This window comes from Danio rerio, chromosome 20 (genome assembly GCF_052040795.2).
Source record: "Danio rerio strain M-AB ecotype USA chromosome 20, GRCz13ab, whole genome shotgun sequence".
NCBI lineage: Eukaryota > Metazoa > Chordata > Actinopteri > Cypriniformes > Danionidae > Danio > Danio rerio.
Window position 1 is genome coordinate 21,490,026 of NC_141040.1, and position 15,129 is coordinate 21,505,154.

At 36.8% G+C, this 15,129-nt stretch overlaps 1 long non-coding RNA gene across 4 annotated transcripts in view; it reads left to right on the top strand.

Moving 5' to 3' along the window:
- Positions 1-3,897: 3,897 nt before the first annotated feature.
- The window catches only part of LOC110438169 (uncharacterized), a 236,490-nt gene continuing 225,258 nt past the window's right edge, over positions 3,898-15,129 (top strand). For all 4 annotated transcript variants that reach the window (XR_015518330.1, XR_015518328.1, XR_015518327.1 and 1 more), the window contains exons 1-2: positions 3,898-4,095; positions 4,676-4,875. This is a non-coding gene — a long non-coding RNA (uncharacterized LOC110438169). The remainder of the gene's footprint in view (positions 4,096-4,675; positions 4,876-15,129) is intronic.

A 15,129-nucleotide genomic window follows, 5' to 3' on the forward strand; every position in this document is an offset into this window, starting at 1 on the left:
GCCCTCCAGGACTGCGTGAGCCTACTGTGCACTTCCGGGAAGAAGGGGACGAGAGGCTTCGAAGGCTTCGCCTTCTGGTCCTCTACGTAGCACCCATCTAGTCGGTCCGGCCGCGGAGCTGGGGGATAAACCATCTCCAACCCCACGGCCGAAGCAGCCCGGGAAAGCACGGCTAACATGTCCGCTTCAGGATCCGATTTGACAGCGCTCACCTGCCCGGAGGGGGCGAGCGGGTCCGGATCTTCGTCGGACAGTGAAAGCCCACCCTCCGATGCCGCGGAGGACATCTGATCTCCGGTGTCAGCGAGTGTGAGAGCTACCATCTGGTTAGACGGATCACTCTCACCACCCGAAGCTTGGATGGAGCGCCGTGAGGAGCGAGAGGTCCGCGAGCCCGTGGGCGGCGGATTAGCTCCCGCTGAAACCCTCAGATCTGCCCGAGCGCCCGCTGCTTTTTTAGAACAGGAGGCAACTGGGGTGGCTCGCTCTCTTGCGAAAGTTAGCCGCGATCTTAGCTGTGCAACGGTCATGGCATCGCAATGACAACATGAACCGCCCGCGAGCACCGCATTAACATGCTGGACCCCCAAACATGCAATGCAGTGATCGTGTCCATCATCCGGAGACAGGAAACCCCCGCATCCAGAAACGCACAGTCGGAGCGCCATCCTGAAAAGGACGTGCTGCACGACTGTGTTGCTCTTTTAGGAAAGTTGCAACTATACGCACCGCTCTGGAGGACCGGACCCAAAGAACCGCAGGCAAGGGAGTAACCCAGCTCGACCGTCTGCCACCGCGAAGACCCACTCTGGACCGGGAGACACACTCGTTCGCTCTGAAGTGCTGATCAGCAAGAGGAACCCTCATCGACTCACTCAGAAAGGATCTGAAGCGAAAAGGATGGCGTCTGCTGGCTTCAGGTGTGCTTATATGCTGAGATGATTGCAGATGTCGCACACCTGCGCAAGCTTACGCTGCCAATTAATTTCATTCATTGGCCCGTTCAATACTCTCCAGATAAGCGGCTTCTGATCCGAATCCTCCCATTCATGGCACTGAAGTTCCCCAACCGAAGGGGAACTGTCTTATGGTTACAGATTGTGAGCTGACGTCAGTTTGTTAGTTCCCGTACATTTCCCTGCTAATGTGCTCTGCCTGCTCTCATCTGCGAGCTCTAAGCCCTTGACTCTTCTAGTTAGTTCATTTGAGTCTCAAGCTTGCGGATCCAATCCAGCACTGAAGAGTGACGATAATTACTATTACTGTATATACTAGCATCATCAACACATTCATTCACATGCTGTTCTCCCTTTTTCTCTCTTCCTCTTTGTGAAACTCAGTCTGATTGGCGTCTCGTATGAGGATGTGCTATAGTGGTGCTGTGCTATCAAAAGGTCATGTGAGGATAGCATTAGGTTTGCATGGCCAGATTTTCAGGCAGACGGCAGACGGTTTGGGCTTCTTTGACAGATTTCATTGGTCAAGGACTGCTTAGAGGCAGTTTGATAGACATTTAAAGCAGCAAATCACAATCGACAAATTGGAACACCAATCAACAAACTCTCAATGAAAATCCTGTAGAAATCGACCAATGACATGACAGCTTTGAAACTCTTGAAGTTGTGTGTGCCATATTCATCAGATGCACACATCTGATGCTGAGACTACAATAACATGCTAGATCCTTAGGGGTTTTTAAAACGCACTGAATTTGATGAATATTGCACACAAAACTAAAAACACTTCAAGAGATTCAAAGCTGTCATATCATTGGTCGATTTCTACAGGATTTCCAAAGAAACTCATACAGTAAGGGGCGAGGTGAGACCCCCATGGCCACTATGCATGCTCTAAAAATGTTATGTTGCATTAAAGATGTCCTGATCAGGGTTTTTTTTTGTGATTTGATTTTGAGTATCTGCAAACCTGATTAGGTACTACAAAAATACATAAAAAAAGAATAAAAAAGAGCAAAGAAACAGATCCAGGATATTCCTTATTTTTTATTTAATTCAACTTATTTTAACATTCAACAACTCTGTTAATAAACAGAGCACTTCTGTGAGGTAGCTTAAACAATCAAGTAATAAATAACATAAATTCTTCACTTTTGGACTTTAGTGCAACAGTAAAAAAAAAAAAACCTAATATACTGTAAAAACAAATAGCACCTCAACGTAAAATACCCGGCAGGCAATCTTAAGATTACAGATCTTTCAGTTTGCTATGGCAATGCTGTCATAATCAACTTCATAATTCCTCCAGACCACAGACATAAGCTGTGTCTCTTTTCAAAGGCTGCATCATTAGAAGGATGCATTCGAAGGGCGCTGCGTCATCGATTGGCAACGAAAGCTCATTTTAAAGAAATTCAAAGGCTCCTTCAAATGCAGCCTCAAAATGCGTCCTTTATTTCCCAATTTTCAATCATGTGATGGGAAACTGGACATTCAATTCAATTCAATTCAATTCAGCTTTATTTGTATAGCGCTTTAACAATGCAGATTGTGTCAAAGCAGCTTCACATAAATGGTCATAGTAACTGGAACAGTGTGGTTCAGGTTTTAGTGTTTAAGTTCAGTTCAGTTTAGCTCAGTTCAGTGTGATTTAATCATTACTGAGAGTTCAAACACTGAAGAGCAAATTCATCTATGCGTAGCTCTACCAATCCTGAACCATGCGAGGCAGTGGCGACATTCCTAGTATTAACCCAAAATTTGATTATATATAGAATATAATAAAAGTTTTGCTTTTATTTATATTTAACAGAAAAAAAAATCTAGTTTTGGTTTGTTTATATTTGAACCAGGGTTAGGTTAATATAATCCAGCATTTTTTGTTTATCAGTAAAGCTTATTTTTACATTTTCATAGGATCCCTTTGTTTATTTAATAGCCCCATGAAATTAAAGTTATATGTTAGTATCAGTATTATTCATTTAGGATAACTATAACCCAGTGTGCTCCAAAACAGTGACAAAATTTACATTTAGAAGAAATAAAACTGGCGGTTCAGTTCACTGTGGCGACCCCAGACTAATAAAGGGACTAAGCCGACAAGAAAATGAATGGATGAGAAATAAAACTGATATAAACATGTAAAGCGACGCAGTGGCGCAGTAGGTAGTGCTGACGCCTCACAGCAAGATGGTTGCTGGTTCGAGCCTCGGCTGGGTTAGTTAGTGTTTCTGTGTGGAGTTTGCATGTTCTCCTGTGTTCGCGTGGGTTTCCTCTGGGTGCTCTGGTTTCCCCCACAGTCCAAAGACATGCGATACAGGTGAATTGGGTAGGCTAAATTGTCCGTAGTGTATGAGTGTGAATGAGTGTGTATAGATGGTTCCTAGAGATGGGTTGCGTAAAAACGTGCTGGATAAGTTGGTGGTTCATTCCACTGTGGCAACCCCGGGTTTACTAAAGGGACTATATAAATCTAAATAAAAAAATATATAAATCTCTCTAAAATCATGAAACTTTTTAACATGATTTTTTTTTTTATTTAAAAAGCCTAATTGGCAGCATATTTTTATTTAAAATAGGGATACTTTATTGTAATTTTTTTTAATCTACGATTTACTCAAACATTTGACTTCAAATAAGAAATCTAGAGAATGCTTTTTTTCATAATATTAAAAATGGCAAATCCTTGTATACGCTAAAAATGCATATAACGAGAACCAAACATCGCCTTGAACAACACTAAATTGGTCACATAAAAAACAACAGGATAGAAAAAAAAGAAAAATTGTCAGATTTGTCAGATTTATTTATTTATTTTTATTATTATTATTAGTATTATTATTATTATTATTACTTTTTACGAGTATTTGGTGTGATTTTAAAATAAATGCGAGCAAATTTCATTTGGTGTTTGAAACTGCTTCCTGGTAAACACCTTTGAAATCCCATAACTCCATGACAATGATGCAATAGGTGGGTGTGGCTTTGAGGCTCCACATTGTTTGGCATGAAAAACCTCTCCAGTGCATTTCCTCTGTTCAGTCTTTTAAAATCAAACATCCAAGAGTAATCAACAGTGAAAATCAAGAGAAATTCACAGTAAAGAGCTGCTTTACAGTAAAAAAAAACATCAATTAATGTAAGTATAATTCTATCTGAAAGCAATACTTATGTACTGTTTTGTCCTGGTTAATGCTACATCCTTTAAATCAACCAACTGAATTAACAAGTTTTTCCAAAACTCCACACTACTGTAATCAGATACCTTCTTAACTTCTGTTTTCTCACTGCTGTCATTTTAGTTGTATGTTTATTTGGTTATTGAGACTACAAGAATATATTCACATATGCATCTAAACACTGCTCTAGCATATAAGTATATCCATGCTGAGGTATTTCAAACAACTTCTTATCCCCAAAAGTAGAACAAAAAGTACTTTAAATCATGGCTATGCACGTCCTTCCAAATATTTTGATTAGAAGTAAATCAGTGTTTCACTTTCCAATTACCGAAGCTAAACCTTTTGATGTTTGCATTGCAAGATCTCGAATATCTGGTTACATTCTTGAAATCTAAGCAAACAATCACGCAGCAGGATCTTTCACCCTGTGAACTACCTATTTTATTATCACAGCCTTGCTTTTTCCATACACACCCTGTAAGATAAAGCTCCTGTGAGATGTTCTGGGCCTGTATGTTTTTTTTTTTTTGCTTTCAGATAGGTACATGGGAGATGGGAGCAGATTAACTTGGAGAGGTTGTGTCTGCATCGGCGTATCAAGTTGTTCCGCTCTAGGAGTTTCTCCCAGCGCTAAAAAAAAAGCGAGGTGAGAAGAGCATCAAGGAACGCTGCAACACTGCAGAAGAAAAGGACAAATACTGGAGAAGAAAACACAAGCGCATTCGCCTCAGCGTGTGGTGAGTGCGTGGGTAGTCAGATGTGCATACGCTTCGGGGGGAAAGTGCTCTGAATATTTGACTTGTGTTGCGATAGCATTACAGGAGTTTTGCAAGTATGTTTTTGTTGGAAGGTTGTGGTCATGACTTGAGATTATTCTTTAAGTGTGTGTGTGAAAGAGAGAGTGTTCAGACTGTGTGATCAGATTATTTACTTAAGACAATACTCTGATTAAGAATCTAGCTTGTAAACTGATTTTTGATTTTCTTAATTTGGCTAAAATCATATTTGATGGAAACACAAGTTGAATGAAGATGCAGAGTTTTTACATTTAATCCCATATTGAGTTATAGTATAGACATGTACACACTTTAAAGTGGAAGTGAAGCAGTCAGTCAAGTTTACATTATTTTTGTAAATTGATTTACACTTCAATGTATTTTAAATATATGTTCTCTCTAGTTCTCAAATCTGATTTGCTGATAGCCATGGGTTATTCTGCCACAACAGTAGTTATACAGCCTCCTCACCCTTCTGTATAACTCCGCCCACATAGAGTGACAGCAGATGAATGAATTCACTACAGTTTGACAAATATTGCAGCTGTTGGACAACATAATGTACTTTTGAAGCTTTTAGGAAGAATGCAGTAGTTTAGATTGCAACAGCTCATTTACAAGGACAGGGCCTATTTTAAATATTTATAATTTCGGAGATACAGCACGTCGGCATCCATCAGCCTGTACAGAGCAGAGCAAAGACGGTTAATGTTCTGCCACAAAATGGCAACAGAGACTGGATAATATGCCCTTAGATGAGGAAAAAACTCAAATCATTCTAAAACAGGTGACTTTCTAAGTCGATCTCTCTCTTTTGTATGTTTTAGTGCTGTATTTATACCATAGTATGGAAGTGTAGTATATCTGGTAGTGTTTGCTTTGCTTTGTTTTGACTTTTTTTTTTGGGCTTAATTATTGTGATCTCCTGATTGCAACAGAGAAATATCTCTGTTAGACATCTCTGTAGACTGATGGCATTTCATGCCGTTCAGCTTTATAATCTTAAAGTGTAAGCAAACTCACCTGTTTTGTCATCACTTTAGACATTACGCTAGAGAATCATTCAAATACTAGCTCTAAAACATTGGTGAAGTAGCAATGGTTTCTTCTGTTCTGATGTGAGTTGTAGATGTGAATGAATGGCAGAAGAAAGTAGTTCCTCATACAAAGAGGTTTTTAGACTCTCTGTTTGATTTTCTTTCTTTATATACACGATTATGCCTTCAAACTGTTGTATAAACGCAATGTTACATGAATAGCAGTGCAATATGGCTATATATCATCACTGGTGGGACCCTAAGGCACTCCTGTAAACCACTCCTGGTCCTGTAATCCGGCTTCTTGGATGAGCTAAAGTATTCAAAACTTAATATCAACATACTATTAAGCAAAGCCAAATTAGAACATTAAACTTAAACATTCAATATACAAATTAAACATTTATCTAAGAGAAATGAAAGTGCTGAAGCAATTGCTGTTGAGAAATGAGCGTGATGTGACACGAAAGCAGCAAAGCTTTTATTGTGCCAGTCGACCACTTCTGGTTCTTATGGTCGTGTTCACATGGGGAAGAAGCAGTGCTGTTTCATCATACTTAGTACATTTTGAGGTCTGTGCAGTCTGATAAAACACAACATATTGAAGTGCCTGACATTTCCCTATTTTCTATACAACCAATCTGAAAATGAAGAATGATAAACATGGCCAAAAACAGTACTTGTTCATGTCACTAGTTAAATCCCAGCGGACACAGGACATCAACATGATGTCAGACTGACGTTGTACCCCAGTGTCATGGGATGTTGGATTTTGTCTGGAAATGAAAATCGGGTTGACATCAGAACCCAACGTCGGGCCGAAATCAATGTCCAATGTTACATTTTGGTTACTTTCCAACGCAACCTAAAAACAACAAAATATCTACGTCTAATGATGTTACAGCTTGCTGTTGTGTGGACATTACTAATATAACTTCAATGAGACGTTGGATTTTGGTTGCCATACCTGACATATAAATGTTAGTATTTGACGTTAATATGACGTTGGTTTAAGATGTTGGCTCACTTTCCAACACAACCTTAAATCAACAAAATATCAGCGTCATTGTACATCATTATTGGACATCAAAATAATATTGTCCTTAGAGGTTGACAAGCTAAATCTAAGCTTATATTAGGATCTTATGATGTTATGTGTCTGCTGGGAATGCATATTTCTGTGTATTTGATTATTCTTTGAAACATTTGGGATAAGTACACAAGTAAGAAAAATATTGAACACAGTTTTAGTGGATTTTGGACATTTGAATGAAAATATCATAAATATTGTATTTTTAATCACACTTTTGGTCAACACAATTTATATTGAATTTACATTCAGTGTTTTATTCTGTTTGATGATATAGCATGACAAATGATTTATTACACTTGAAGCTTTCACCAAATGTAAACACCCAAAACTGGATATGACACCAAAACAGACAAATTGTATGTTGTAAGGAACTTCAGATGGTGCAGCGTAGGGAAGAAATGGAGTGTGATATCTATGTAGAGTTGAAGTCAGAATTATTAGCACCCCTAATAATTTATGAATTTTTTTTTATATATTTCCCAAATGATGTTTAAAATGATGTTTCCCAAATGATGTTTAAAAGAGCAAGGAATTTTTTTACAGTATGTCTGATTATATTTTTATTAGTAAAATTAGAAAAACCTTCACTCCGTTAAACAGAAATTGGTGAAAAAAATAAATACGGGGTCCAAAAATTTAGAGGGGGGTGGGGGGTAATAATTCTGACTTTAACTGTACTATAAATTTTACATGAACAAGTAACACATGTAAGCAGCTTAAAGTCAGAATGAAACAAAGTTAAGAAAAACCTTAAAAAAACAAACAAAAAGCGCTCAGGGGTAACTCAAATATTTGGCCGGTGCTCTTTGGGTAAGGGATTCATCAAAACAGCAACAGGAATTAGTCCAAGGCACTGGAAAAATGTAAAAAATGGAAAGTTTAAAAAGCCTTTATTCACATGGCTAAATCTTAAATAACATGCGTGTTTTGGCAAGGGTTTGCCTTCATCTGAAAGCAGATACTTGCTGAAAGGTGTAGGTTTTTTAAGATTTAGCCATGTTAATGAAAGCTTTTTAAATTTTCCACATTTTTCGAGTGCCCTGGACTAACTCCTGTTGTTGTTGTTAAGAAAAACCTTATTTCTAATTTGTGATGTACATCCAATTAAAAGGGTTTCTGAAATGAGAACAAAATGTCAGGTGGTGCATGACTTAGGGAAATGATTGGATTGAATTGATGAATTGATGTCTGCCAGAAATAAATGAGACCTGTACTGATAGCCCTGTCGTAAAGGCATTTCATGTGACCATGAGTCATTTTAAGGGGAGAGGGAAAGTTATGATATTTAATTAAAGATTATGAGGACAAATTAATTTTTACAAAGTAATGAAGTGCAGATGCATAGTTTATAGCAAGAACTACTACATAAATATAAAAATATGAAGAGTACATTTTGATTCCATGCTGACTTTAATAAGAATATTGTCATTCAGAATAAGGAAAATAATTTGACTACTGATGTCCATGTGAACATACCCCATGAACAGGATTTAAAGTACTGTTGGTTTAAAGTACACTTTGTGACACACTGGACTGGACAGCCACTAGACACATACACACACACACACACAGACAATGCTAGTTCAGCTTTTTATCAGATGAGACTTTGATGGGTTAATTTGATCAGACCTTGAGGATTACAGACTTGAATTCTCTAGTTTGGTGCAGTCTGGCCAATTTGGACGCTGCTTTCAAACATCAATCTAAAATAAGCGCAGTTGGGGTCCAAAGGTAAAACATGCCAGCATTCGCACATGTGCACATTCACACGCCGTTTGCTGCAGTTGCAATCTGAGGCACATCTGCTGCAGTTGCGTGTTGCAGCACTGCATCATTAAGCTGGTTAGAGAGACATTTGGCTAATTGTCTTCATCTCCGCTGCTTGCTGTTTCTTTGCCCTCATTTCCTTTTTTAAATGCCTCTTTCTAAGCATCCAGGTTTGTTTGGCCTGCATTGCCAGCTATAGCCCCTGCTGGCTGAAGTTGCATTTGCACATTATTAGGGGTCAAATAAGATCTTTCTCTTTTGAAAGCCATTCATGATATATAACAGTATTTTGACCATATGTTTTTGTTTATTATGTAACATTTTTCATTTATGTTTGTAAAAACTTATTTTAGCTTAAAAAGCAAAGCAAAATGTTAATGCAGTGTGCAGGATTATTATTATTATTTTTTTTTTATTATTCAACAACAAAATAAATTTAAACCTCACAGTTACAAGAGCCCCTACAAAGAACTGGCTCATAAGAATCAATGGTTCAAGACTTGAGTTACACTGATTGTGCCCATGTTTGTTTTATATTGCATTGAATGTTTTTGATTCACAAATAAGAGAAGTAAAACTGCATTTCTAATTTCGAGAGCTGAACAACACAAGTTGTTCTGCTTGTTCACCTATTAGAGTGTTGAATTAAACTAGTTGAGCTTGTTGTTTTTGATTAAAAAAAAAAGGTTTATAAGAGAATTTTCATTGAGTTGACATACACAAGCTGCTGTAATTTTTGATCCACAAAAAAAAAGAAGTCAATTATGCAAGAGCATACACAAGTTGCACTAATGCAGGGGTGCCCAAAATTTTCTTATGAAGGGCCAAAATTTAAACTTGATATAGCAAACTGTACTTACATTAAAGTTGCCATCTGTAATTTATTTCATAACATGTATAAATAAATTAGAAAAAAAATATTCAAATGTATTTACTAATGCATATTTTTTTTAATGTACATCATTTTAAGAAACTTATTACTATAAAACCATTAAAAAAGACATGAAAAAAATCCAAACAATGGAGTTTAATGCCGAATACACTTGTACTCATGCTGAACCTGCCTTTGCCTTGAATAGCACATTGATGTGTTCTGCTTTGTCCCCTGTTTGTTAAGTGACAGTATCATTCATTCATTCATTTTCTTTTCGGCTTAGTCCCTATATCAATAACCACAGCGGAATGAACCACCAACTTATCCAGCATATGTTTTACCCAGCGAATGCCCTTCCAGCTGCAACCCATTTCTGGGAAACATCCACACTCACTCATTCACACTCATACACTACGGACAATTTAGCCTATAATTCACCTGTACCGCATGTCTTTGGAATGTGGGGGAAACCCACGGGAACGTAGGGACAACATGCAAACTCCACACAGAAACGCCAACTGACCCAGCCGAGACTCGAACTAGGCTTGACCAGTGACAGCACTACCTACTGCGCCACTGTGTCACCTAAAGTGACAGTATGTAATTTTTTTTTTTTTTTATCTGATTCATGTACATTTAATTAAAACATTTAATTTCAATTTACTTTTTTGTAGCTCAACAATAAAACAAACAAACAAAAGGTTACATTAAAATAGAAATGAGAGAATGAAAACCTCTGTTCCCCAACCCTTCCCAATCATTTTCCTTCTGGCTGGCCATATCAAATAATACAAAGGGCCAAGTCTGGTCCACGGGCCCAAGTTTGGGCATCTCTGCACTAATGTATGTTTTTGTTTCACGAAAAAGAACATATGCATAATGGTCATTCATTCAAAATTGTAACTACACTGGTTGTGCTGTTTTGATCCACGCAAAAGAAGAAGGAAAACAAAGAGGGAAAAAAATGTGGTCATAAGAGTCATTCATTCAATAGTTGAACTACCGTACTTGTGTGATTCTCTACACGTTGGTGATTAGTAAAAAAGGATCAGCTCCTATGTTGAATTACACTGGTGAAACTGTACTGAGAAAAAAAATTAAAAGAAAAGAATCAGCTCATAAGATTAATTTATTTAGTAGCTGAACTACTGTACTGGTTGCTCTACTGTATGTTGCTGATTTGAGAAAAAATGAGTCAGTTTATAAGAGTCATTCATGCAGTAATTGAATTACACTGGTTAAACTGTACATTGATAATTTGCACACAAAAAAAAGAATCACTTCATAAGAGTCATTCATTTAAGAGTTAGCATAATTCAAGAACTACACTGGTTTCACTGTATGTTTTTGACCCACAACAAAATGAGATATTGTGACGCTAACGTGGGAACCAAATGGCATTCTTTTACATTTACCCAAGCCAGTTGCTAATAATCAGTTTGAGACTTCTGTTTTTGGCTGCATTTACTCTTCTGCATTTACACGTCCTTATTTTTACTGTGCTTTGGAAAAACAATCTCTGTGTACACTATACAGCCAAAAATGCATGAGACATGACTATAAATGCTCAATTGACATGCACATATTTGGCTAGCATTGAAACTTTCAGTCTACCAGTTCTGCATTAGTAATATGTGAGTGGCTTGACGAAATAGAGAACGATAAGCAATATTCCAAAATAGGGCTTCACAATACTGGAAAAATCTAACAGTGATATTTTGTTATTCTGCCATGTATACAGTTGAAATCAGAATTTTTAACCCCCCTTGAAATTATTATTATTATTTTTATATTTCCCGAATGATGTTTAACAGAGCAAGGGAATTTTCACAGTATGTCTGATAATAATTTTTCTTCTGGAGAAAGTCTTATTTGTCTTTTTGCGACTAGAATTAATTTTTTTTTTTTTTCAAAAAGTCATTTCAATGTCAAAATTATTAGCCCTTTTAAGCATTTTCTTTTTTCCGATAGTCTACAGAACAAGCCATTGTTATGCAATAACTTGCCTAATTACCCCAACCTGCTTAGTTAACCTAATTAGCCTAGTTAAACCTTTAAATGTTACATTAAGCTGTAAAGGGTTATATTGATAAATATCTAGTCAAATATTATTTACCGTCATCATGGCAAAGATAAAATAAATAAGTTCTTAGAAATTAGTTATTGAAACTATTATGTTTAGAAATGTGTTGAAAAAAAATCCTCTCTCTGTTAAACAGAAATTGGGGAAAAAAATAAACAGGGGGCTAATAATTCAGACTTCAACTGTATATAAATATTGCGACATGAACACAATTTCACCAGATGACTTGATAATGTCTATTTGGAAATTATCTATAATTTTAGATTGATTGGGATGATTCTTCAGGGGAGTGTGTCTGAACAAAATATAATAAATAATCTACAAACGTAGATAACAACAATAAAAAAGGATACAATTGAATTAATCTGTGTTTTATCAGTATTCAGGTACTGTAATTGAATAAAAAGGCCTCAAAAACACATTTGATCAATTAAAATAAAGACTCAACATTGCATATCTTGTGATGTAACTATTGCGAATGATCACATTGCGATATCGATGCTGAAACAATATATTGTGCAGCCCCAGTCCAGAGGACAAATCAGAGAGTGATTGCATTTTCAAACTTAAATGGGGTCCTCACCATTTCAAAATGTTCCGTTGAAGATGAAGTAGTGTGGACAAAAGGTGTAACTGCAACAAAACGTATACATTTTGAAACAAAAACGTGCTAGTGTAGTTCAACTCCAGCCTCCAGGTGTTACAGATCTCCTTGTCTCTTTCTTCAAGAATCCACCAGTTTCTTGACAATACACTTGCCAAGAGGGTCCAGGAGCAGTCATGTCTTCTCTACCCGCTGTACATCTGTCCTCCCGTCAGTCTTGTTCTTTCTGACTGCACTGATTTGGATGAGTGTTGGTGGCACCCCGTGGCATCGCTCTGTCTGATCACATGGGCGGCAGTAACAGCTGAAGAGGACTGATCCTGTGTCCTTCATGTTTCAACACACATGGATTCATGCGCTCAAAATAGGATTAGTTCTCGCAGAGAGCGAGTGTCTATGTGCGATGTCTTTCATGTGGTCATGAAACACACTCTGGACTAGAGATGAAAGCGATCTTTTTGTCATATGTCAGGATCGGTTTTATCCATGCAGTGACATACACATACGCATACGCATACGCTTGGAGCAATTTTGCCTACCAAATTACATATTCTAGGGAATGTGTGCCATTTGTGTCCATCATGCGTGTAAAAAATCAGTGATGCAGGCTGAAATACTGTAGATAATTTGTCAGTAATGTTATTATATACTGAATATTTTGCTAAGGAAGAAATAGAGACCACTTGACAATTCTCTCCAGGCGGGTATCTTGATATCAGAATGGCATTAAAAAACAAGTCAAAATTGCAAATTGACTACTTTGATGTAAATACAACAACAAATTGACATCAAAAAATACATCAAAAATGTATTACAGGAATGTCCTGTAATTAATATTTGAAATTGGTTTTTAATAGATGTCATTACAGTGTTATTTTGACATCAAGGTGCTTTACATGAATTGCAGGGATTCAAAATCCAGTAACATTTGTAATTGAAGATTTCAGATGTAAAAATAAAAATGTTCTAATATTATAGAATCAGACGCAGAAAGTATGTTCACAGATATGAGGAATTTGTTTTAATGACAGAGCTTCTACAGTGCAATAGAATTACAGAGACAGAACAAAAAACAGATAATAAATATATTTTAAAAATAGAAGCAAGTAGTTAATTCAAATATACAAATTGACAAGTGTATGTACAAGTATATTACTATATACAATATTATATGTGCAGCTGATACAGTAGGTGAGAGTTTAATGTGGCCATTACCGCCGCACGATGTACCGCCGCCGCTCTAAAGGAAAAAAAAAGTTTTTTTTTTTTTAGGTATGACTTCAGTTTGCGACTATGCCGCCAGGTGGCACAAAGGGACGGGATGCGAACAGACAGAAATAGCCTATACATTAGCTGTAAATTGTATGCTACTTGTAAATAAAGATTAACAAATGAAACAAAGCCTTATAATTCCTTTATCAATCATTTAAAAGACAACTAGGCTACATTATTTAAAGGAGTAAAGAATAACGAGTTGCCGTGAGATTGTGTTGGTTTGTTAAAAAAAATAATAATCTAGGCTAAATAAAATTAAACTGAAATATCCAGTTTCAGAAAAGCCTATATTATCTGAAAGAAGGATATTTCTGGTCACAGTTTGACACAAACGAGTTGTCAAACCAGCGCTGATGCTGTTCACCTGTGTGCTGCCTGGAGCTGCATCATAAACTCAACAGATAGGCTATTGATGATTTAGTGTAGGCTACAACCAACAAACCAACCTTTTTCCCTTTGGAAAATTACTGCTATTAATAGTCCTTATATAATATACATTTTAAGTAGCCTGCATAGCCTAATCAGCATACGAATCAAACAAATCCAAATGCATAATGATAATTTTCCACCAAAGTGAAGCTTTCATTTTACAGCTTATAAAATGTGTGCAAATTAATGCGATATCATATGTAAACAACAAAACTGTTATATGCTATGTAGTAGCCTTTACTTAACAAAAAGTCAACATATGAGAGCTCATTGTCGTTGTTATGTTTCATTACACGCAGTGCGCGCACATGAACTGCGAGACAGAGGAAATAAGTCATAATCATAATTAAGACATAATCTTTAAACTAATGACTTCTATTAAATGTCTAAACCGGCAAATAAAGCATGTTGTTAAATAAGTAAAGCCCCAATTACACTAGTAAGTTTTAGTTTTAAAAAGGCAGTTTAAAATTAAAACTATCCGCTTCCACACTAGCGTTTCATCTAGCCATTCTGAACAGCTCACCGTCTACACTTTTACTGCTGAAAATGTTCATCATGTGACCACACACACACTCTGGCATGCACTGAAGTGTATGCGGACGTCTAAGATCCAGGCAGTCAGCGGGTGCTTTGAGCACATCTATCCAGATGAGAGCTGTGCACGTTGGACTGTTCATCAAGGATCTACCACTGGATCTCATCTCACTACATTTGTTAAACGTGATATTTAATTCATCTTGTTGTCTATATCTAATAATATATTCCCTAACCTTGGTATTTTGAATCTGTTACTTGTTCTCAGGTAACGTGTTTTGCCTGAGCGCAGAGATAAGTTAATATATTAATTAATGAAACCATGTACACCTATTCCGCACATTAATTTCATTGCTTGCATTTATTTCCTATAATGTATAATATTGTATGTTATACCTTTAAAATGGCCATTACTGATTTAAACTGCTATTCAGCAAAAGAGAGGGTGTGTTTCATATTTTCAATGAAAATAAAAGGAGGCAGTCATGTTAAAGGCTTCGTATTGTTATAAATATG